Genomic DNA, 27683 nt, shown 5'->3' with positions numbered 1-27683 from the left:
ACATATTCCCGAGGCAAGGGAAACAAAAGTAAAATGAACCATTGGTACTTCATCACAATAAAAGGATTTTGCACAGTGAAGAAAACAATCATCAAAGCTAAAAGGTAACCAATGGAATGGGAGAAGGTATTTGCAAATGACATATCAGATAAAGTGTTGGTATACAAAATCTATAAAGAACTTATCAAACACAACACCCAAAAAACAAATAAGCCAGTGAAGAAATGGACAGAAGACATGAATAGATATTTTTCCAAAGACATACAGGTGGCCAACAGACACATGAAAAGATGGTCAATATCACCCATCATCAGGGAAATAAAAATAAAAAATGCTATGAAATACAACTTCTCCCCTGTCAAAATGACTAAAATTATCAACAAAGAAACAACGGATGTTTGTGAGGATGTGGAGAAAGGGGAACCCCCTTACACTGTTTGTGGAATGCAAAATTGTGCATCCACTCTGGAAAACAGTATGGAGTTTCCTCAAAAAAGTTAAAAATAGAACTACTCTACAACCCGGGAATTACACTACTAGGTATTTACCCAAAGGATACAAATATAGAGATTTGAAGGGGGACATGCACCCCGATGTTTATAACAGCATGATCAACAATAGCTAAACTATGGAAAGAGCCCAAATGTTCATCAACTGATGAATGGAAAAAGAAGTGTGTGTTTGTGTGTGTGTGTGTGTGTGTGTGTGTGTGTGCATGCGTTTGTGTGTGTGTGTATGTGATTGATAGAATATTATTCAGCCATCAAAAGAATGAAAATTTGCCATTTCCAACAACATGAATGGAACTAGAGTGTATTATGCTAAATGAAATAAGTCAGACAAAGACAAATACCAGATGATTTCACTCATATGTGGAATTTAAGAAAAAAAATAGATGAACATGAAAAAAAAAAAAAAAGAAGAAAGAGGGGGGAAGTAAACCATAGGAGACTCTTAACTATAGAGAGAAAACTGAGGGCTGATGGAGGGAGGTGGGTGTGGGTGGGCTAAGTGGGTGATGGGTGTTAAGGAGGGCATTTGTTGTGATGAGCAGTGGATGTTTTATGTAAATGATGAGTCACTAAATTCTACACCTGAAGCCAATTTAACCATATAGGTTAACTAACTAGAATTTACATAAAAACTTGGAAAAAAAAGCAAAACAAAACACAGTAAATATTGAGTAGAAGTAATTACATAATCCATATTTTTGTTCCAGTGTGTCTAGGTCAAGGTTGAGCTTTCTTTGCTCATTCTCCATTTTGTCCTCTTCTTGGCCTATCCCTGTTAAGCAGCCTTCTGGGTTGAAAAATATCTAGTACAGCAGTTGAACCTAGCGTAGCCCAGCTGTCTTATTCCTAATCAAGCCACTCCAAAGTGTGCTAAGTTTTAGAACATTGATGATAAGTAGGAGGTGGGAATGATTAAATGCTGAGGAAAACAAATTATGGATAGGATTCCTTATAATTTTACATGTATAATGTGAAAATTAATTAAAGTCCAAAAGACTGGAGTAGCTTTAGCAGTAGCATAGCATAAAGAGTTAAAATTCTAAAGCCAGCTGCCTGCCTTTACATTTCAACTTTCCTCCCTACTAGAGTTGCATCTTTGGGCAAGTGGCTTAATATTTCTGTGCTTCAGTTTCCTGATATTTAAAATTGAGATAGAAATAATACTTACTTTATGGAGACTGCATGAATTAATATTTGGAAGGTTGGCGGACTGAATCATACATGATGTAAGAGTTCTATAAAATAAAATAATTGTGTTTAAAATTATTTGATGAAGTCCATTAAATGATACACTTACTTTATGTATATGTGTGTGCTTTTCAAACTGCTTTTATTGCTTACCTTATGGTTGATTAAATATTATGCCTGAGACTGGGAAAAAGCTTCTTTGACAGTTGGGAACCGGTCTGGCACTTAAAGCTACTGGTCATGGTATTGTTCAATCCTGTGGGATACAAATGATCTCGCAGAATACCAATATCAGACAAGGGCCTCTTTATGACATTGATAAAATGAGATGAAGAAGAAGGAGAAAGACAAGGAGAAGACGACGGCTTGACCACTTTATGAGTTTGTCAAGCACCTCTCCCATGCAGAGTCTTCACCCCCAAGTAACAGGAGTGGTCACTGTTTCTTTACACATTACAACTTTAGTGTCACTAGTTCTTCCCTTTTTCTAGTTACGGTTTATTAAAATATACAGTTGTAGAGTTACCCCTGCTTTCTGACATCACCCATCCTTCTGCTTCCTTGAACTTCCCCCCAAGTCATCTAACCAAAGCACACAGCCTGGAATAAACCTTTTCTAAAACCCTCTTCCTGACACCTCATGGTTTTCCCTAGTATGTGGTCTACCTCCTTCCAACTTGTCCAACTATGGTGGATTCTTGGTTGTCTTTGGCTAGAGGGTATTGACAGACTACTCACTATGTATATACTTTTATTCATATAGAGTATCCACATTTTTAACGTTTATCCACGTTTGAATCTATGCAATTCAGTCTTGGCTATTGAAAAGGCTTTGAAAGTGTTAAATCTGAAATCACCTCAATTTTTACAACTGTCTCAAATATGGTAAAATAATATGGATAACAACAACAAAAAAACCCCTCTGTGTTTGAATCCAATACTATCAACCAGCAGCAGGTTTTTTTGCACTTTCTGCATGTAATATTATTGTTATTCACATTACATTTCTGTGCAAAATAAGAGAGATTATTCATTGTTTGATTTGGTGGGGTCTGGGTTTTCTGAGGTATTTGTTCCCCTTTTGTTTCCTCAGATTTATGAGCCTGGCAAGCTTTTCTGTCTGTTGCTGAAAAGACTATTGTGCCCGTGTACACACGGTCCTAGCAAATAATTTATTTCAGACTTCCAAAAACAGTCTTTTTTTCACCCTTAAAACAGGAATTCTTTATTTCAGTCATCTGTCCAATCTTAGTAGTGATTCTATAATGTCAGTATTCATTTTCAATAAAAATAAGGAGAAAGTTAAAGTTGAGAAGGCTTTGACATAGATGAATGGAATAGTGCTAAAAATGATTCAAAATTTTAAGCTATTGTCACAAAAATTTTGGTCAAGTATAAACTTTTAATTAAAAAAATTTTTTTTGCTTTCTGTTTCTTTTATTCTAACCTTGAATGTTACGAAAATAAACATATTTAATTTTAGCAACAACACATTGGAATGGAAGTCAACGATCCCATTAGTTCAAAGAACAACATATTTTATTTGAGTTTAAAAAGAAAAATCCTTTACCTTGACTTATCTGGATGGTTATCTGTGTTGTCTAGAGGTGTATCTTTAATGACAGAATTATGTTATTATTTCTCCACTTTTATGACTTTGAGAATTGTGCCCTAGAACTGATGATTCTATTGCCTGTTAATTTGTGTCTCTTGATCCATTACAAAATATTATGATCTTGTCTCATTATATGTGTATAATTATATACCTTGTCACATTATTCTATTATAGAGCTAGATGAGACTCTGCGAATTGGTGTAGCTCATTCTCTGAGGTACAGAACAAACTTTGCGGCAACTATCCTTAAAAATAGTCTTTTCTTAAAATTCCCCAAAGGAGATGATGATTCTTCAACCTTTCATTCTAAAAAGAAACCTGACTTTTAAAGGAATGACCAGAGAGACCTTGACCATAACCCATAACAACTTGACAAAGGTACACATTTATCATTTGGTTTTGAAGGTCTCATACTAAACCCTGTGATAACTGACATTTCACAGAGTCTGTGGGTATTGTGTTTTCTTCTTCCCTGTCCTGATCATCCCTTTGTCTACTTGAACATGGACTATACTGGGATTAAATGCCGGGATTATTGAACAGGAAAAGATGAGTCTCATTTTAGCTACGCTGTTGGCAGCAGCACTATTCCAAACCATTTATTTTGCAACCTCTATGAAAACCAGCTGCAGGTCTCATATGAGGGCAAAAATTAGCATGCATTCGGGAGAATTTTTATTCACGTTTTCATCAGCTGAGAAATGACAGTTTTGACTCAAAACTGCTCAGGAATAGTTTTGCCAACATTTGCAAAAAAAAATGGTATAAATTTGCTCATCAAGAAGTCTTTATTAGTGATCGTGGGAAAATCACTCAGTCCCTCTCTTGCTTATTTTTTTCTATCTCAATACTGACAATATTTACTTCTGTGAAACTCACATAAAACATGTGTTGACATGGAGCAAAACATTCCTATTCTATATACCTTTAGGGAATAATTTAACATTTTGGAAAAGGAAAAAAAAAAAGACCATTAGCATGTGGAAAACCAGGAAGTATTTTATTCTGTAACATTTTTAAAAACTGAAATAGTACTTCTCACAACTGTTACAGAAAGTAAAATATACTGGTGTTGATAAATTAAAGTATATTTTCATAGTCATTTATCAGTAGGAAGTCATTTTTGTATTTGGCACTTAATACATATGTTTTCCTGATTCTGTGTTTCTCTACAGAATACACATTGTATTTTATTTTGGCATTAGACAACAGCACGATTTCTCATATACCTTTGGCTAAAGACAAGTAATCCTTGTCTTGGAAACTTATACCCTTTGAGCATGCAGTCTCATGTGTATTTATAGAGACTAAAATTTTACCCTTAATGCTCAGATACATGGTCTAAATGATAGGGAAGAATAGTTAGAATTTTAAAAAATAATGTTCCCAAAAATCTCAAGTTAGGGTTACTTTAGATGAGATGAGGTAAGGATAAACTAAACAAACTAAGTCATGCAATTATGTGGATATATCACATATGTTGAATTGGTGTTATCCTTCTATGCAGGTTTGCAAGGAATTAGTCCATAATATTTCTCTACATCACTTACAGACTTTCAGAATTAGAAGGAATATTAAGAGATCATGGTTGATCCCTTTATTTCATAGGGAAAGAAGACTCAGAAAAGCAAGTAAGGACTAGAATCTGGATTTCTCTTGATCCCACCCCCACTCTTTCCTGCAGTGAGCCCCTTTTCTCTACTTTCTGTCAAGTCTATCAGCTTCCAGTGCACCCCTCATTTCAAGTAGATGATTCATATGCTATGTGGCCCTTTTTTACTTTTACAACTACAGTAGCTTCCAGAAACTGGCAAATCTAAGAGACGCTCTCACAGAGTTGCTTCATTAGCAGTATTCCTTCCACCCAGGCCCACAACCACTTTCAAAGTTCAAGCAGACGCACAAATAGTTTCTAATTTTAACATATGGTACTGAGACTCCTGGCCTTTCAACACGCATGGGACAGACATTTGCTTATATATCCTGCAGAGACCTACATGACTGGGATCTCTAAACCTCTCTCCAGGTGGGAACTACCATCAGCAAGAAGTCTGGTCTTAACTCTAAAGGGTTATAATAAAATTTATGTACAATTGTTTCTCTTTCATCTATCAAGTAATGCCCTACTGGTTCTCATGAGGTAGGATTGCGTTCTCTCTTATCCTCAGTCTTATATAAGAGAATGATGAAGTTGTTTGCAATCTAAACATGTAGGTAGATAGTGTTTGTTCTCTATGCATTTACCCAAAGGGAGGTGCTAGGCCTCAAGCTCAACCTGTGGAAGTCAGCATGAAGCTCAGTGTCCATTAATGAGATAATCAATCTATTTTGAAAATCTCAACCATTCCTGACTCTTCATTTACCTTTTTTTTTTTTCCTGCATTTAACTTTTGTTTAGTTCGTAGTAGATTAAAGAAGGCTGAAACTTCTTTGCTATTCCTTTCATTGAGAGACAATATTCCTCCCTTTGTCAGCACTAGTTTTAGTAAGTTTGACTGATAAAATATAGTGGAAATGACATTCTGGCACCTCTGTGGCTCACTCACTAGAAATTTTGCGGCTTCCACACAGGTCCCTTGGAAACCTGGGTCAAGTCAGCTATCTTGTAGGAAGTTTGACTCCCTTTAGACTATTAGGCAATGAAAAAGCCCAAATATGAGGAAGACCACACTGAGAGGCTGCATGGAAAGAGAGAAAACCCAGAGAAAAAGGAGGTCAGGTAGCTGTTAGCTTTTATATCCATTCTAACACAAGTACTAAGCAAATTACTGAAGTGGCTCTCTTGAATATTCCAAGCCCCCACAATGATGATGTAGAGAACTGTGGAATCCACATGGCAGCCAGAATCAAGGTCCAAGACATCTGATCCAGTTCAACATCCCAGGCATACCCGGTCATTTGAGCTCCTCCACCTGAGTCCCAACCATCAAACTGTCCCCATGGTACCATGCCCAAACTCCTGAACCACAAACTTGTGAACACAGTTTCTCGGTTGTTGCTTTATGCTGTTAAGTACTGGGGTGGCTTCTTATTCAGCAGTAGAATACCAGAAAATGATTTGATTCCAAAACTAAGACTCTACTTTAACAGAACCTAAAACATGTAGCATGGGCTTTGGGACCAGGTAGAGGATATAAGCTAGGTGTGAAGAGGGAGAGATTAAGGTCAATATGCATGAGCAGAAACAGCCCTTGGTGCCCTACACTAACCTTGAAAGCATAGTGCTTATTGCTTTTAAAGGATATTTCTCAATGGCCAACTTAACTTGAAATGCCACTGGGAAATGTTATCTCTGATTAACTACTGATTTAAACCCATCACACTCTATTGGACATGACTTGAAACATACGGCCACTGGGGCACCTGGGTGGCTCAGCCGGTTTAAGTGTCCAACTCTTGGTTTTGGCTCAGGTCAGGATCTCATGGTTTGTGGATTTGAGCTCTGCATTGGGCCCCACACTGATAGTGCAGAGCCTGCTTGGAATCCTCTCGTTCCCTCTGTCTCTGCCATTCTCCTGTGCACTCTCTCTGTGTCTCTCTCAAAGTAAATAAAATTAAACAAAATGTTTAAAATTAAAGAAAAATATGGCCACCGCCATACTCAGTCTCTTAAAATAACTCCCAAACTAGCTCACAGTGCTGATTTTGGGCTTACTTGTTTCCACAGTTCCTCCACTCTAAGCTATCTCTAGAATGACCACCATCAGCCTTCAAAATAATTGACTAAATTATGAGTTACTACAAATAAAAGTCTAATTCTTGCATTGAATACTCTGCAGGTTAAAATCCATAGTCATCATCACATATAAGTATATTCACAGTTTGACTCTAACTACCTTGCTACTAATAAATACAGTGCCCCAGGTTTCCTGTGCTTTTGGGGCATTTATGTTTCTTTTATTTTTTGGAACAAGCTATGCACTTTCATGCTTTTGTATTTATCTCCCTTGTAAATCCTTGCTTATTTTTTAGGTCAAACTCAAATGTCACCTTTATTATTTCTCACAAACTCTGTTGCATTCCCCACTAACCAATGAAAATCATTCCTTCTATGGACATCCTAATATACTGATTCCTGTTTTCATTATAGTGGTTATTGTTTACAAAATACTTTCTGGACACCCTATCTCTAATCCTCAGAAGACTTTGAAATCTCTAGAATTAAACTTGTTGTCTTATTTATTTGCAGATCCTCAGCCTTTACAAAAGTTCTCAGAGTTACAAAGAGCTTAATATATTTTTTTTTTTTCAAAAATTTTTTTTTCAACATTTATTTATTTTTGGGACAGAGAGAGACAGAGCATGAACGGGGGAGGGGCAGAGAGAGAGGGAGACACAGAATCGGAAACAGGCTCCAGGCTCTGAGCCATCAGCCCAGAGCCCGACGCGGGGCTCGAACTCACGGACCGCGAGATCGTGACCTGGCTGAAGTCGGACGCTTAACCGACTGCGCCACCCAGGCGCCCCTTAATATATATTTGTAGAAAAAAAAAATGACAATATTCCCGTAGGCAGTGAAAATATAGTTAGAGAACAGTCCTTGATATCCAAGTATACAATAATGCATGTCTTCATTTTAGTCTTTAGTTCCTTCTGACTTTATGGAAATGGAAATATTTAACTTGTAATATCTAAGGTATATAATAAAATGTATTAGTTAATTCTTATGATTTATATGTGTCTGTGTTTATGTGATGTGTACCTGAAGGACAAAGAGTATTAATTTGGCTTAGAATCTGTAAGGTCCATATAAAAATCAAAAAGATTCACATTTATAGCTTCTACTATTAGTTAGATACAATTAACAGTTTTTTAGTAATTGAATTATGTTATAAATTACATTATAGTTCTTGAATTGTACTTTTTTTTTTTTTTTTTACATTTTTATTTATTTTTGGGACAGAGAGAGACAGAGCATAAACAGGGGAGGGGCAGAGAGAGAGGGAGACACAGAATCTGAAACAGGCTCCAGGCTCCAAGCCATCAGCCCAGAGCCTGACGCGGGGCTCGAACTCACGGACTGCAAGATCGTGACCTGGCTAAAGTCAGACGCTTAACCGACTGCGCCACCCAGGCGCCCCATGAATTGTACTTTTAAATTATTCTCATATAAATAAACAAATCATTTACACTATCGTGTTAAATAATCTAATTTATTTTATTTACTTTATTACTGAATTATTTTGCCAAAATGATTTGTAATGTAATGATTGCAAATAAAAATAGTTCTAACTTAAACTCAAAATATTATCAAACTATTCCTAGAAGATTTGAAAGCTTTTAGATATCTTCTTCTTTTCTAGAATGCAAACTAAAGCCAAGATATTTCAGTTTATAAATGAACTCGGTGCCTAGGACACATTACCATTTGGAGAGTAAAATACTTTTTCACTACCCTTGAAAACTTATACCCAGATTATGTTGGTATATTTACTCAGTGACAGTAAAATAACCAGTTCTCACATTATCCACTCTATTTTGTGGGGAGCAATGGCTATTACATTTTTGTTCTTAAATTTTTTTTTCTGTTTTCTTCCTACCACTAGCATACAGACTAAACCTAATCTTCCACAGAAAAACCCTTAACTTATTTCAGGACATCTGCTCTGGATCCCAAAATATTGATTGTCTATGTGGGGAAATTTAATTTTATTAAGTCTATCAGAAAATGTATGAAGACCCACTCTGTGCCAAGTGTTGTGCTAGGCATTTATGATACAACCCCCTTAATTGTGGATTGTAAATAAAATAACAGAAATAAAGAATTTAGTATAGTGTTTATTACTTAGGAAATGCTTTGTAAATGTTAGCAATTATTATTGAATACTGGGAAATCATAACTAGCTTACCTCTTTTCCCTAAATGCAGCCTATATCACATTAATTCGTGTCATGAACTCATTCTACTACTACTGGGACTTTTCCATTCATCCTTCTTTTTATTTATGACTGAATCATCATGTAAATTTTGAATGTTTTATTTTTCAAATTTGATATTCACTTATGTTAAATGTTATCTTCATAGAAAATGCCGATCATTCCAGATGCTGTCTATATTTCTAGATCTTAATTATGTTATACAATATATTTCCTACTCACCCATTTTGTGCATTCTGCATTTAATTAACATGTTTACTATTTTGAACATTAGGTAATACAAGTCCAAAGCCAAAATATTGTGTAATAAGTCATTGACCCAACTAGAAAGTAGATATGCAGATATTTTCTTATAAAGTTTATTTATTTATTTGAGAGAGACAAAGAGGGAGGAGGGAGAGGGGCAGAGAGAGAGAGGGAGAGAGAGAATCCCAAGCAGGCTTCACACTGTCAGCAAGTGGCCCGACATGGGACTTGATCTCTTGAACTTTTGAGATCATGACCTGAGCCAAAATCAAGAGTCAGATGCTTAACTGACTGAGCCACCCAGGCACCCCTAGAAAGCAGATATTATGGAGAGAATTTCCTTCTTAGTGTCTGAGAGATGAAATTTTATATATAACAATAAGAGGGTAAAACTCTGACGTTTCCTTTGCAAACACTAGCGTATTAAAAGTTCTTCTTAAGTCTTACCCTAAGTAGTTAAAAATGCTGTTCCACCTACACTGAGTCTTGTTTGACTCTGTGAGCGATAGCCTGACATGAGATTTACTATACAAATACAGACTATCAAACCAACAAATTCACCGATTTACAGACCAGAGGGACAAATTCTAAGTAATCATTATCATAATCATATCCAAAACAATAATAATAATATTTATATAATTAGTTAACTGAGACATACCATGGTAAATACAAAAAAAAACATGAAAGGAAAGAAAAAGCAGACTTAAACAAAGCAGCAGATGCCTCTATTACAGCTGCCAAGAGACACAAGTCCTTTTTATGCAGACCATCTGAAATTTATTGTAAAACTTTTGTCGGCTGAAAGCTATCCATACCTACCAGACGTGCCATTAAGGGACAAGTGCCATCTCTTTTACATAAATGATACAATGCCCAGAACAAGTCATCTGTGGCATAATGATATCACTTTTGATATCCCTGAAAATGGTATCAAATAAGTGGTAGACAGATTTATTTTACTTGTAAATGCATACTTGTCTAGCACCCACTCACACAGATATTTGTTTAAAGGGTTATATCTTATTCTGCTCCCTGAAGTACTGCGTAGACATTTAATATCATCTGCAGGGAGCAGACAAGACTAGAATCGCCATTATTTCACATATTTTTGAATAGCTGTCCACGTAGACCCTTAGGACGGTGTCTCCTTCGTGCTACATTGCAAGCACTCTGTTTTACTGCAAGCCAGTTATAATTACAATGGCAAAATAAAAAGCCACCCAAGCTCCTTAATTATCTGAATATATTATTCTTTAACATAATTGTTTTAATGTTTATTTATTGATTGATTTTGAGAGAGTGGGGGAGGGGCAGAGAGAAGGAGACACAGAATCCGAAGCAGGCTCCAGGCTCTGAGAAGCTGGCAGCACTGAACCCAACATGGGGCTCGGACCCACGAACCATGAGATTATGACCTGAGCCAAATCTGGATGTTCAACCATCTGAGCCACCCAGGCACCCCTGAATATGTTATTCTTTAAAAAAAAAGTGTTTTTTTTCCAGGTTTTCTGAATGGCTCATCAATTCTGACAGAATCAGAAAGGAGAATGTTAACTGGGGCGGTCAGCTATTCTTAAAGGACTTATTCACTCATTTTTAAGGCTAGAGCCCTTTCTAAAAGTTTTATTGTCATTAGAAGCAACAATGGATTACTGATTCCTAAGGATACCAGCTTACCAGTATACCTAAGAATGTTGGCAAACAGTAGGCCAGCAAGGTGGTGTCATGTTCTTTTGATTCTAGTTCTCTGTGGACACTCAGTTGAGATGACTTAACCCCTTGAAGACTCAGCAATGCTGTGTGTGTGTGTGTGTGTGTGTGTGTGTGTGTATGTGTGTGTGTGTGTGTCAGGGGGTGGCTGACAGCATTTGATAACTCCTCTTTGATCCCTATCGTTGTCTCAATTCAACTCTTTGTCATTTATTACCTTTCTTATTGCAGCAGACTCCTAGCCAGTTTCCTGGCCTCCACTCTGACCTATTGAGCTCTAAAGGAAATCACGGAGAACCTGGAATGTCCACTACCTTTGAGGTAAGGAAAACTGGAGTCTGACCAAAGCACTTAGAGTCAGAGAATATCAGATCCCAAGGGCAAAGAGCACCTGACAAAGAGGGTCAATGACAACAACAGTGGAGACACCAAATTTGTTGTCAGATATGGAAATGTGGTGCAGTTTATGGCTAGAGCAGTTTATTATTTTTTTAAATTTTATTTAAATCCAAGTTAATTAACATATAGTGTACTATTGGTTTCAGGAGTAGAATTTAGTGATTCATCACTTACCTATAACAACCAGTGTTCATCCCAGCAAGTAATGCCCATTACCCATTTAGCCCATCCCCTCACCCACCTCCCCTCTAGCTTATTTAAAGAAAATAATGTGTGAGGTAAGTGTTTGTAAGTTTTCATTACCCCATTTTATTTTTACTCAAAGCTGATCATGATAGCCTCCTGTTAAAGGATATCAATATCAATATCAATATATATATATAATTATAACAGTAATAATAATATTTATATAATTAATTATATATATACATATATATATACATATGCATATATATATTATATTTGATCACTAGAGCAGTATCACACATTGTCTTAGTCCATTTGGGCTACAATAGCAAAATACCATAGACTGGGTGGCTTATAGACACCAGAAATTTACTTCTCATAGTTCTACAGGTTGGAAGTCCAAGATGAGGGTTCCAGCAGGATTGAGTAAGAGCCTTCTGGGTTGCAGACTTCGTATATTCTCACATGGTAGAAGGGGCTAGGGAGATCTTTGAGATCTTTTTGTAAAAGCACTAAACCCATGAATGAGGGCCCTGATAACCTCCCAAAGGCCTCGCCTCCAAATACTATCATGTTGTGCATTAGTATTTCAGCATTAATTTTGAGGGTGAACAAACATTCGGCCATAGCACACATGTAGCACGCATTTAAATTATTTAACTTTACATTATTTTTGAAAGACAACAATGAGGAAATAATAAACAAACAACTTTTTGGTTTCTTGACCTTTTGCAAAAATGAAAAAGTTAAAAGGATTTCTGAATCCCTTAAGTGTTAACAATTTATAATTTAATAATCCACAAGAAGTATAGCAAGTACTAATTTAATAATTTTTGAATCAAAATTATTCTTTCTCTCTGTTTCCTATTTTGGCTAGCATTACATTTTTTAAAACTTTCTACTTTCTATGTCTTCTTATGGTAACCAAAGGTTTGGAGTGGAAAAGAAACTTGAGATTTAAAGAAATGACTAGAAATGGGTCTCTTCTTTAATAATGTCGATCCAGGAAAACAAACAAAAGAGCAGGAAGCGGGGGGCACAGTTTTCTTTGGGCAGCAAATATATGAGACATATTTCAGCTAGAGTTCAAGATTTTATTGGTAAATAAAAGGAAGAGCTTGGATTCCATCCAGATCTAGTTTAAATTAAAGCACAGGTAGTAACTTAACAACGGAGGTAAAGGAGAGAACAAATAAAATGTGTGTATTTATTTTTGAGTGAGAGAGCACGAGTGGGGGAAGAACAGAGAGAGAGGGAGACAAAGAATCCAAAGGAGGCTCCAGGCTGTGAGCTGTTAGCGCAGAGCCCAATGCGGGGCTCAAACTCATGGACCACAAGATCATGACCTGAGTTGAAGTAGGGATCATGACTTGAGCTGAAGTCAGACACTTAACCGACTGAGCCACCCAGGCGTCCCAGAAATATGTTTAGTTCTTGAATCTCTACTTAGTTTTTCTCTTTCTAACGATATACTTACCAAACTTATAGGGTTAAGAGAAAGGAAAGCTATATACACAAATGGAAATAACACTTGGACTTTGGCTAGACACGTGCCTTATAAATTTCAAGACTTTGACACTCTAATTATTAACAACTGGCAATGAAACATTCTGTTTTAATCTTCTTATACTTTATAGTAAATATCAATTTGATACTGATACCAGATGCATTAAAGCAATTGATTCGATAGCTAAGCAATTGTCAGTGAGAAATACAGAATATTCTTCTGGGAAGGGGTTTTGGGGAGTGAAGAATGATGTTCTTTGAATTCTGATTGCTTGATGAACATTTTCCTTGATTACACACAGTAAAACTTTCAGTGTTATTTTCAATCATAACAAGAAACAGACAAAATGAAAATTTATTTTTGTAAAGTAAATGGACTGGTAAGAATATATAGGCCTAAAATATTAATTAAAACCTCAAATACAATTATTACTGACAATTTTAAAAGGACTAAATGCACATGATATAATTAATATTTGCTGTGATTTAAAACTTCCTCTGTAATGAATGGAGATAATTTCCTCATGTTAAATATTGCCTGAAATTGGAGTATGACAGCTAACCATCAAATACAGTTTTCTCTTGGAGGCATCATTATTTTTTAGAGACATATGCGCTAATATTTAAAATTTTAGTGTTTATTACTTTAATAAAGTAACAAGGAATTTCTTAAGGCCAACTTAACTACTCTATGAAAAGTGATTTCTTATGCAGGTGATTTCCTGTCTCTTGTTTCAAACTGGATGATATTTTATGAGAAAACTTGTAGAATATATTACTTTAGATCCAGAAAAGAAAAACACACTCAGAAAAGACTTATTTGGCAATCTATCTTCTGCTGAAAAGCAGACTTTAAAATCCTATTTATGTTTCCAATTATAATGGAATACCTACTCAAATCATGAGTAAGTATTTTATCTATTATTGCATCCTTTTATTACTAAACACTGGAAGAACAATCTAATTTCAGCTGTTCTGATTCATTTACACTTAAGCTATCAAATTTTTATGTTCGCAAATGTTTTTAATGCACAAAAAGCTATAATGATATCTTTAATAGCGTTTTCATTTCTGCATCATAGACATCATATTTTCTTGATGTCTTATGAGTCTTATTTAATAAAAAAAACAAAAGGGAAAGTAAATGAAGAGAAAGTAGTTTTTCTTGATTTGAGCTATTTCTGTGTGGCATTACTAAAATCATTTTAAAATCAAAGAGTCCACATAAAAATTCAACAAGATTTTTGCAGCTATATAATGACAGATGGTCAATATTATTGAAGCTATATAATGGCAAAGAGATGGTCAATATTATTGAAGGTCAATATATTGATATATTCTATGTATATAAAATCTATTTATGAGTGGGAAAATATGGTAAGTTAAAGCTTCCAAAGAAAGCCATTTTGGTTTGACCACTAACATTTCTACCATCGTCTTTCTAAATTTCTAAGGCCATGTTATATTAGTAAAATGAATCCAATTACATTTTCCTTGCTAATAGTTATACAGATAACACTAAACTGGGTTGTGTAGAAGGTGTATGTTACTGTCAGTATCAAGATTTGGTCATTTCTTGAAAGAGATTTAATCAGAGTTATTTTGAGCTACTTATGACCATTCTGATGTAGTCTAGGAAATGATCAGAGACTAAGATTAGAAGCCAGCATAGAATTCTGGTGAGGAATCACAAGTTGTGCGTCATATTTTGTACTGGAGTATCCTAGTGACAAGTTATTTGCATTGATAATATGCAACTAATAATGGCAAAAGAAATACAAGCAATAAAACCATATTTTTATGTTTTGCTACTTTGGACCTAAACTACAAACCTTGTATTATTATATCCATCAACAATTTGAGCAGATTTGCTTAATTTAGCTGTTAAACATTGACTCAGGATAAATTTATGATATCTTGGAAACATTCAATGAATTCATTTAGTCTTTTATAATTCACTCATTTATTCAACAAGTGTTCATTGAGTGCCTACTATGGCAAGCCATTCACTGTTCTAGGTACTGAGGATGGAACAGAAACAAAACAGCAAACTCTCCTGATTTCATGGTGTTTTCATTCTGGTCTGGAGAAACACAGAGTGCACAGATAATAAACATACCATATGCTACATGGTGAAAACTATTACAGATAAAAACAAGGCAGATAAATATCAAGAAGTTTTAGAGAAAGTCATCTGGGAGGCCACTCTGATAGCATCGTTGGGTAGATACCTACAAACCACATGCACTTTTGGGGGAGGGTTGTGCTGGGCAGAGGGAAGAGTAAGGGCAGCGTCCCCCAGGGAGGATCTTGCTTATCACATACAAGGGGTGGCAGGAGAATCCAGTGTGCCTGGAGCAGATGGAAAAATGATAGAGTTATAGGACATGCGGCTGGAGAGGTGTTATGCAGAGACTTCTTTACACTCAGCATGTGCCAGTCCTGGAGGCAACATGAAAATGTAACCTAGGGTCCCTACTCTTCCAAAGCTTTTATTTTGAAAGGGAACTTAAGACTAATTTACATAAAGAACAACATAATGCTTAACATAGGTAAATTATTGCTTAGAACATATTTTATGATGGAAGCTAATTGTTCTGAAATTAAAATCTCCTGACCTTGCAGGAATGGTGTTAACTTATAATTACCTTCAAACTATTTTTTTGTAATGCTTGAATCTTCCTAAAAAAAACGATTTGAAATGCACAGCTCTAGTTTTCAAAAACAGACCTAAATGCATTCTGTAAAATAAAGAATGGCTAATTTAACATGGGTGAGACATACATTTCTCAAATATTTATTATGTTCTGATTTAGGGGCATTTGAAACAAAAACAATAATCACCAGGAGTCAGTATTGGTTGACTTCAAACAAGCTATGTTAGGCTTAAATATACTTGCTTTCTTTTTTTTTTTTTTTTTTTCTTTAAGGATTGTGATTCTGGTAGAGCAGAGAAATTTGTAAGGCACAGACAATCCTTAATGTTAGTTGAATCCAGATGCCATAAATTATTTGTTAAAGTCTAATGGCGTATATTAGACATAAGGAAGAAATATGAATGTGATGATTATACCATTTTGTACATTGGCAGCTGGTTGAACAAGCTCACTGTAGGCTGTTTATTGGACTATATGACTCCTGTCATATACATGCAATTGATTTTTGAGCATTAACCAAGTGGCAAATTCATTGTTACCATGCATTGTGAATAGGCTGATGAGCAAACAGGCATGTTTCTTGCTCTCATGCAACTTACAATCAGCAGAGAAGACATAATATACACAATTTCAAGTGTGTCTTATGCTCACAAAAGTATATACTGCACCATACATATGAAAATGCTAACTTGGGGGTGCCTGGGTGTCTCAGTCAGTTACGCATCCAACTCTTGATTTCAGCTCAGGTCGTGATCTCATAGTCGTGGGATCGAGCCCTGCCTCAGGCTCTGTGCTGGGCATGGAACTTGCTGAAGATTCTCTCTCTCTCCCCCTTCCCCTCACACTCACACCTTCTCTCACTCTTAGCATATAATTTGAAAAGAGAGAGAGAGAAGGAGAAAATTAAAAGAAAAGGCTAACTTGGACTAGGGTTTAGGCATAGGAAATGTTTGCATGAGCTAACAATAATTTATGATGTGTCTAGAAGATAGGTAGTTTTAGCTAAGTGAATAAGGAGATGCCTGCATAGGACGGAGTATTTTAAACAGAGAAAATAGGAACGTAAAGCTTTTCTGCTGCCAGGATCACCAGGTCAGAAAAATTTAAGAGAAAGTATAAATGGAACATGAAGAGCAAAGAGTGGAGATATTGGCAGGGGTAAAATGATACTGGGTTTTTGCTGTACTGGGTTTTATTCAAATTGCAATGGAAGGCCATCAAAAAGGTATTATGTAATAAAATAAAAGGAAGATGTAAGAAAAAGAGAGTATGTCTGTTTTCTCTTATGGGTTGAATTCTGTCCCACTAACACTCAGATGAGGTCTTAACCCTCAGTACCTCAGAATGTGACCTTATTTGGAAGCAGCATCCTAGCAGATGTGAGTAGTTAAGATGAGGTCATACTGGAGTAGCGTGGCCCTTTATCCAGTATGACTGGTGTCCTTATAAAAAGAAGAAATGTGGACAAACACATGGGAGATGACCATGTGACACTGAAGGCAGAGATGAGAGTGATGAACCAGAAACCAAAGATTGCCAGCCAAGTACCAGAGGCATGGGACACATTCTCCCTCACAGCCCTCAGTAAGGAACCAATCTTACTCAAACTTTGATCTGGAACTTCCAGCCTCCAAATCTGAGACAATAACTTTCTGTTGTTTGAGACACCCAGTTTTGGTACTTTGTTACGGCAGCCCTAACAGTGTCAGAGTCAGAATTTGTAATAATCACTAAAACTATAGCAATGAGGTAAATCTAAAAAAGATGAAGTTATATAGGGTTAAATGTAAAATCCTTCCCTGGGTCAAAACCTTTCAGGTACAAGTAAATGATGGCAGAGATACTGTTTAGCACTTGCATGAGATTTTTTAAAAAGACATTATGTATTTAGTTTATATGTGAATCATTGGTATAATGTGTAGCTCAGGCCATACCATTTCAAAGTGCATTTAAAAATATGGTATTTTGCGTGTTAAGACTTTATCTTGAGATATCTGTCAGTGTGCTTTTCTTCTAATACTTGCTCATTACTTGACCCTTTTATACCTCACCCAGGAACATGTGAAGTGCATTGAGATTTCGTTTTGTTATATTGAAATGACATAAATGAAGAAAACAGATTTTTTTTCTTTTCTAAATCCAAAATTTGCTCGCTATGTCTTATTAGAAATAAGTTTTAAAATCTAAAATTTTATTTGCAAAAACCAGAGGTTTTGTATGTTTTGATATGCATTTGCTTATGTTTGAGAGAAGAATAACAGAAAAGGTTCAAAGGGTCAAAAGGAAGGATGTTGTCTTGTGATCTAAATTTATGAGCAATTTTTTTTCCAAGAACTTCTGCAATGTATTATCTGCACTTTCCCCCCAACCCCACCCCAGTTTCTTACGTAGAAGCTCAGATCATTGATTCAAAAACTTTCTTCTTCTCCAATAAAAGTATCTTATGATATTCATTTCCTGGTAAGCACTGTTTTTGTTGTTTCTTCCAAATTTTGATGTGTTAGGTTCTTATTTTTATTAAGTTCAAAATGTTTACAAATTTTGTTTCAGACTTCTTTTTACCTTAGGTTATTTAGAAGCATGTTGTTTAGTCTCCAAATAGTTGGAAAGCTTTCCAGATATCCTCCAGTTATATTAAGTTAAATTTCACTACAGTCAGAGAATATACTTTGTATGGTAACAGTCCTTAAAAATTTATTTAGCATATTTTTATGGCCAAGGATTCTAATTTAGTGAATGTCTTATGTGCACTGAAAAAAAATGTGTATTTCCCTCCTCAGTCATGTAGGTCCAATACAAATTAGGTCAAGGTGTTGGGTAGCACTGATCAAGTAGTTTATATGCTTTCTGATTTCCTATCTACGTATTTAATATTGAAAGAAGAATGGTGAACTCTCCAGTTCTGCTCATGGTTTTGTCTATTTCTTCATCTGGCTTACAAATTGTTGCTTCAAGTATTTTGAAGTTCTGTTACTAAGTGCATACACATTTAAAACTGTTGTTTTCTTAGTTAATTGACGCCATAAATATGTAATGTCCTTCTTTACTCATTATAGTATTCATTGTTCTGAAATCTACCTTATCTGATGTTAATTTAGCCACTACAGGTGGCATTTTGCAGTACATCTTTTTTTCCCATCCTTTTTGCTTTTAACCCACATACACTTCTTATATTTCAAAATATATACCTTATATTTATATACTGTATATGATAATAAATAAATATTTATGCTCATTTTAATAGTACTATTCTTCCAGGCACCATTTAATTGAATGTTGCCATTTTATCCAGTTTCACAAACTCTATCTTATAATTAGAACATTTAGGTAATTTACTTTGAATTCATTATCAAAATGATAATGTTTAAACCTATCCTCTATTAAATGTTTTGTATCTGTATCTTTTCATGTTCCCTCTTTTTATCTTTTCTTGCCTTCTATTGGATGAATTGATTATTTTTTATAATTCCGTTTATGTTCAATCACCACTTCTCAGATAGCTCATTGTTTTATTTTTAATGATTGTACTAGCCAATGTTTTTTAATTTTAGCATGTATCAGAATCACTCGGAAGGCTTTTAAAAACAGAAATTGCTGAGTACCACTCTCAGAATTTTTGAACAGTTTGATATATATATATACACATATATATATGTATGTATATATATATGTATACACATATATATATGTATACATATACATATATATGTATACATATATATACACACACATATATATGTATATATATATACACACATATATATATATACACACCCATATATATGTATATATATATACACATGCAACATATATATATGTTGCAGTTTCCATATATATATATATATATATATATATATATATATATATATAGTGCCAGAGTTCCTGATATACCATTAGGTCTACTTATAAGACAAAGGGATGTTTCCTTTTTTTTTAAGTTTATTTATTTATTCTGAGGGAGATAGAGAAAGTGCAAGTGCGGGAGGGGCAGAGAGAGAGGGAGACAGAATCCCAAGCAGGCTCCTTGCTGCCAGCACAGGGCCCAATGCTGGGCTTGAACTCACAAAACTGCAAGATCATGACCTGAGCTGAAACTGGGTCTGTTGCTTAACCTACTGAGCCACCCAGGTGCCCCAAGGGATGCTTCTTTTTTTGTTTTTTAAACCTTTATTTATTTTTGAGACAGAGAGAGACAGAGCATGAACAGGGGAGGGACAGAGAGAGAGGGAGACACAGAATCTGAAACAGGCTCCAGGTTCTGAGCGGTCAGCACAAAGCCCCACACGGGGCTCGAACTCAGGGACCGTGAGATCATAACCTGAGCCGAAGTCCGACGCTTAACCGGCCGAGCCACCCAGGTGCCCCGGGATGTTTCATTTTTAATTAATTGATTGATTAATATGTATTGATTTGTCATGTTATTTGCCTTCAAAGGCTATCACTGGAGACCAGTATTCTGGTCCCTTATGAGTTCATCAGGTTTAGTTTATAATGACTCATGAAGTTATACAAATATAATTTACAATTTTATTTAATAAATGAACTTGTGAGACCGTATGGACAAATGCTATACACATTAAAAATATATTTTTTAATTGAGTTAACAGCTTTAATAATTTCATTAAGAGACCTATGTCCAGTCTTAGGGAAAGGTAATAAAGGAGAAGGCTGAAAGTAATATTTGAGATATTTTTAATTCCCTGATATTGTCTCCTTTTATTTGACTCTAGACAAACACATGCATATTAGATACAATTTTATTGAGGAGCATCCCCATGACAAATGAAAGAACTTTAAAATAAACTTATAAATCCTAATTTAGTTATGTAGGAATAGCTGTTTGGAATACAATATTCATACAAAAAATGAGATCAGAATGAGATGTAAGATAATTATATGAAAATCACTGTGATAATTTCCTAACTTTTATCAAACAGCTTAATAACTCAATTTTAAACTAGAGGTGTTCATCAGTTTCTCCAGAGAAACTAGAGAACCAATAGGAAATGTATATATGAATATATACAAAGAAATTTATATAAGTAATTGGCTCATTTGATTTTGGAGGCTGGCAGGTCCAAATCTGTAAAATGGGCCTGCAACCTAGAGGCCCAGGAGCATTGATGGCAGTTTCTATCCTAAAGAAGTCTGCTAGGGGAGTCTCACTTGCTCAGGGAGGTTTTGTTTGTTTGTTCATTTGTTTGTTTGTTTGTTTGTTTTCTATTAAGGTCTTCAACTAATTGAATGAAATTGAATGAGGCCTACTCACATTATGGACAGCAATCTGCTTTAACAAAAGTTCATGGATTTAAATGCTAATTTCATCCAAAAATATCCTCCAAGTTGATGTATAAAATTCACCATTACACTAGTTAAATATTCTAATTCCTCTAATCTTACATTGTAACCAAAAGCCAACATGAAACACAGTAATAAAGAAATAAATTTACAACGTTCCAAAAGACTCCATTATATGACTGAATTAAGTGACAAAAAGTTATTGAAGATAATTTATCAGATATATACAAGCCTAAAAATTTCTAAAGTTTGGACACGAAATTATATATCTACATAATTTTACATGAGAATTCATTAAAATAGAATCCATGGGGTGCCTGGGTGACTCAGTTGGTAAAGCCTCTGTCTTTGGCTCAGGTCATCATCTCACAGTTCGTGAGTTCGAGCCCTACATTGGGCTCTGTGCTGACAACGTGGAACGTGGAGGCCACTTCCAGTTCTGTGTCTCCCTCTCTCTCTGCCCCTCCCCTGCTCATGCTCTCTCTCTTTCTCTCTCTCAAAAATAAACATTGAAAAATTACAAAAAAATAAAATAAAATAGAATCCAGAGTAATATTCTTCTTTTATTTTTGTTGTGATTTGATGTATAAATCTATGTAATTCACACAGATCTTTTATATATTATTTTCTTCATTTAAAATATATTGAAATTTATAGTAGTTTTATACTGGAAACACATTAAAATAATATAGTAGCTTTTTACGATTTGTCACATAAAGATCTAGATAATAATTCTTCCAACCAATTTCTCCCTTTCCATTTTGACTTAAAAGATTCTGTTATTTTTTAAAATAAACTTATAAATGGATTTTGATCTGCTTTTTATTTTCCATTTAAAATTACACCTGGGATGGGTGCCTGGGTGGTCAGAGGGTGAGTGCCCAACTTCAGCTCAGATCACGATCTTGAGGTTCCTGAGTTTGAGCCATGCATTGGGCTCTCCACTGACGGTGCAGAGCTTAATTGGGCTTTTCTCTCTCCCCCTCTCTCTGTCCCTCCCCCACTCATTCTTTCTCTCTCAAATAAAGAAACTTAAAAATTAAAAAAATGTTATCAAATTACATCTGGGATATTAATCAACTAGAATTTAGATAAAAACCTGAAATAAAAAGAAAGGATATTGACTAGGATATTGACTTATTTTTTAAATGTTTATTTTGAGAGAGAGAGAAAGAGAGAGAGAAGGAGAGAGAGAGAGAGAGAGAGAGAGAGAGAGACCAGGGCAGGGCAGAGAGAGAGAATCCCAAGCAGTTTCCATGCTGTCAGTGCAGAATCTGACATGAGGCTCCATCCCATAAACTGCCCATTTTTAATTGGATTATTTGTGTTTTTGTGTGTGTATGTTGACTTGTACAAAGTCTTTACCCTTATCAGATTTATCATTTACAAATATCTTCTCCCGTTCAGTAGATTGCCTTTTCGCTTTGTTGGTGGTTTCCTTCCCTGTGCAAAAGTTTTTTAATGCGATGTAGTCCTAATAGTTTCATTTTGCTTTTGTTTCTCTTGCTAGAGGAGATATATCTAGAAAAATATTGGCCATTTCTGTGACCAATATCATGAAAATTATTGCTTATGTTTTCTTTTAGGAAGTTTATGGTTTCAGGTCTCACATTTAGGTCTCTAATTTACTTTGAGTTTATTTTTGTGTATGGTTTAAGAAAGTGGTCCAGTTTCATTCTTTTGCTTATAGCTGTCTAGTTTTCCCAAAACCATTTATTGAAAAGATTGTTTATTGCCCAGTGTATATTCTTGCCTCTTTTGTCATATATTGATTGACAATATAAATGTGGGTTTATTTCTGGACTGTATTCTGTTCTGTTGATCTATGTGTCTGTTTTTGTGCCAGTGCCATCCTGTTTTGATTACTACAGCTTTGTATTATATTTTGAAATCTGGAATTGTGTTCACTCCAGCTTTGTTCTTCTTTTTCAAGTTTGTTTTGGTTATTTGGGGTCTTTGTAATTCCATGCAAATTTTAAGATTATTTATTCTAGCTCTGTGAAAAATGCTGGTGGCATTTTAATAGAGATTGCATTAAATCTGTAGATTGCTTTGGGTAGTATGGACATTTTAACAATATTTGTTCTTCCTATCCAGGATCATGGAATATTTTTCCATATGTTTGTGTCATTTTCAGTTTCTTTTATCAGTGTTTTATAGTTTTCAGAGTAGGTCTTTTACCTCCATGGCTAAGTTTGTTACTAGGTATTTTATTATTTTTGGTGCAATTGTAGATGGGATTGTTTTCTTTACTTCTCTTTCTGCTACTTCTTTATTAGTGTATAGAAATGCAACAGATTTCTGTATTTTGTATCCTGTGACTTTATTGAATTCATCTGTCAGTTCTAGTCATTTTTGGGTGGAGTCTTTAAGATATTCCATATATAGTATCATGTCATCGGCAAATAGTGAAAGTTTTACTTTTTCTTTACCAATTTGGATGTCTTTTATTTCTTTTTCTTGTCTGATGCTGTGGCTAGGACTTCTCCTAGTACTATATTAAATAAAAGTGAGGACTGGACATCCTTGTCTTATTCCAGATCTTAAAGAAAAAGTTCCCAGTTTTTCATCATTAAGTATGATGTTAGCTGTGGGTTTTTCATATATGGCTTTTACTGCATTCAGGTATGTTTCCCCTAAATCTACTCTGTTGAAAGTTTTATTCACTATTTTTTTTCATTGATGGGTATTCTACTTTGTCAAATTCTTTTTCTGCGTCTATTGAGATAATCATATGGTTTTTTTTTTATCTTTTTTCTTGTTAATGTGATTTATCACCATTTGATTGTGGTAAATGATTTTTTTATATACTGTTGGATTTGGTTTGCTAATATTTTGTTGAGGATTTTTGCATCTATGCTCATCAGAGACATTAGTTTTCTTCTTTTGTAGTGTCTTCATCTGGTTTTATATCAGGGTGATGCTGGCCTTGTAGAGTGAATTTGGAAGTTTTCCTTCCTCTTCTATGTTTTGGAATAGCTTGAGGAGAATAGGTATTAACTATCCTTTAAATTTTTGACAGAATCCATCTGTGAAACCATCTAGTCCTGGAATTTTATTTGTTGGGAGTGTTCTTATTACTGATTCAATGTCTGGTTATTGGTGTGTTCAACTTTCTTATTTCTTTCTGTTTCAGCTTCAGTAATTTCATGTTTCTACTGTTTTTGTTTGTTTGTTTTGATCCCTATTTCAATTATTTCTGCTCTAGTTTTTATGATTTCCTTTCTTCTCCTGCCTTTGGGCTTGGTTTAGTCTTCTTTTTATAGCTTCTTTAGTTAGAAGACTATGTTGTTTATTTGAGATTGTTCTTGCTTTTTGATGTAGACCTGTATTGCTACAATCTTCCCATTAGAACAGCTTTTTATGCATCCCCCAAATTTTGGACTGATGTAATTCATTTTCGTTTCTCTCCATATGTTTTCTTTTTTATTTCCTCTTTGATTTCATGGTTGATCATTCATTGTTTAGTAGCATGTTGTTTAACCTCCATGTATTGTGTTCTTTCCACATTTTTTCTTGTGATTGATTTCTAGTTTCATGCCGTTGTGGTTGATAAAGGTGTATGATATAATTTCAGTCCTTTTGAATGTATTATGATTTGTTTTATGGCCTAGCATATGATCCATTCTGGAGAATTTTCCATGTGCACTTGTAAAGAATGTATATTCTCTTGTTTTGGGATGGGATGGTCTGAATGTATTTGTTATCTGGTCCAGTATGTCATTCAAAGCCATATTTTTTGTTGATTCTTGGTCTGAATGATCTATTCATTGAGGTAAGTGGGATGTTAAAGTTCCCTACTGTTACTGTATTACTGGTCGTCCTACTCAGCCATCTTCCCAGAAATCTCAGCACTTACTTATTTTTAACCTGAGAAGAAGGACTTTATAAGAACTCCTGTCATTACCATTATAAATTTATTATTAATTCTACCTGTCTATTTTTGATGTGAATTACTTATTATGCTTTCACTATTCCCTTCTTCACCATTATTATTCATCAATGTCAATTACTGAGGCATGTTTGGCTATCTGCTCAAACTATTATCAAATAGTCTTACCAAATAAAATATGATTAAAGTAATTATAAGGATATTACTCCCACTTTACTTTCATCCATAAAGAATGGTGGCATTTTAAATCTGAGATATGTTTTATTTCTATCATAATTTTTAAATCCTTTCACAAAATGTTGACCCCTCCTCTTGCTTACTGACCTTGTATTTCAGCACTTGGCATTTGAGATTGAACCATAGATTTTATTTTTCTGGATTATAATAAGATCAGATTTTTCAGCAATTATCCAGTTTATGGGAAATAATTAGATTAGGAAAGAATATGTGGCCAGTTGCAGTCTGATAGACTATCATGAGAAGGAAAGATTTAGAAATAGTTTACATAAAAATATTAGACCTATGTGAAAAATTATGTACACCCCTGAGACATAATAGTCCAAGGATGCTATCTGAATTAATAGTTTTATTTTTATACATTCTTCGATTTCTTCACAACTGAATCCAACATAATTCCTATCACAAATACAAGACTGTTTAACTCTTAATGGGGAATGGTAAGACATTCATTACTTAAGGTCATCTACTGAATACATAAAACATACATTATCATATTGTGGACCAGTTACTAATAAAAAGTATTTCTTCTGGTTCCTGCTTTCAGGATCTCCAATAGAGATTTGTCCAATTTCCTGACATTTAACAATACATTTCAGATACAATATTGAGAAAGAGAGATGATTTCTATTTGGCATCTATTTCAGACAATTATTTGGGTCATGCTGAAAATTTATTTAGATAGTCTATTTATACAGGCCAATCATATGAAAACTGTATTTTCTCTTTTAGACATCATAGTTTTGTTCTTAGGGGAAATTTAAGAATCATGATATACTCAACAATGCTATTTCTACTTTGCTTTAATTTTACTGTGATAAGAGTTTGATACCATGTAGGATACCCACCCACGCAAAGTATGTTAACTTAGGTGTAATTTGTATTTTATAACTGTATCATTTCGTGTTTAATTGTTTTGTATTATTTTTTAAAGAATTAGAATCAATATATATTATCCTCAAGGAAGTGATATCAGGATGTTCTCAATGGTTTTGGTGGCTACTACCCTCGCTAATGTAATAAAATTTATTAATGGGCACAGCATCTCTATTATATTTTTTAGTACCCTGGTAGAGAATATGAAATCCTAAGTAATTTTCCCCGAGAAAACAACACAGCAAAATGGGGCTATTTCAATAATGAAAACAAAACATAACACTGAAAAAGTTCTTCACAGAGAAGTGATAGTATCTTAAGTATTTTTATACAGATATTGGGGTAGATTTAGATAGATTTGTGAAATAGGAAGATACTCTCGTGACTTCCTTTTCTTTCCCAAATCCTTATCTCTCATTTTGGTGTTTTATCTGCTGGGCAACCTATTTCTTTTTATCACCAACTTCTATTACTTCACCTGGTTCTCTTCTCCATCTGATAATGTTTGGGAGAAAATGATGAGCAATGGACATTCCATCCATTCTCCCTTTTATAAGGGCAGATGCTCCAAAGAAAGAGGGAGGCCCTTCAACTCTCCTCGTAAGCCTTCAAAGACAGACCGCCCTGAAAACTCACTAGTAGTATTTATTAGCCAGGGGGTCCTTAGGTACGTAATTTGTTTAACAGGGCATACCTAGTCTGTCTAGGGTTGCTTATTTTAAACAAACCTGGAAATTATGAGTTTATGGGGCATGGGTTTACTAAACATGTCACACCAACTATGGAATTAATCTGAGTATAAAATAAAGATGCTTCAGGCTGAAATGGCTCCCTCCTGTGTAAATAATATAGCCACATAATTACTTAGAATTTTCTTGTGTAAATCTGAGTCAAAGAGCATTCTAATGAAGCAAGGAAGAACCAGGCTGCGCTCATGGTCCCAGACCTCTCCTTGCTCATTCTATTCTGTATGGTCACTTAAATCTTCTTCTTATAAGTCTGATTTGTCAATCTGATCCTTTGTCTTGCTTCAGCATCCTGAACAGAGCTTCCTTCCATGATTCATGTCAAGTTACCTAGAGCTGCCATCCAGGAGTTAAAATAGATTGTTATAAAAAGTGACCATAGGTTAAAATGACAAAATGGTAATTAATGCATTATTATGCCACATGTTATCTTCATTCTAAAAAGGGGCTGTAATTTAAAGACTTGACTCCAATGAAATAAATTAGACTCTTAGACAACCCAAATACATTAGAAACCAGGTCTCTGGCTGCACTTCAAATCACATGTATTGGAATAATCTCTGTGTGTTTGAAGAAAATTGGACCATGATTCAAAGAAACATATTTTAATAGTTTTCCCGCTGGTTAAAAGAACTAATTATTAACAAGATACAAAAATGGTGGAAGGAAAAATCTGCTTAGGAAAAGCTTTACCAAACCCAGTAGAATTTCTTATCTTTCTTCTTAAGTAAACTAT

This window comes from Lynx canadensis, chromosome C2 (assembly GCF_007474595.2).
Source record: "Lynx canadensis isolate LIC74 chromosome C2, mLynCan4.pri.v2, whole genome shotgun sequence".
Lineage (NCBI taxonomy): Eukaryota > Metazoa > Chordata > Mammalia > Carnivora > Felidae > Lynx > Lynx canadensis.
Note: the sequence above shows the minus strand (reverse complement) of the source record.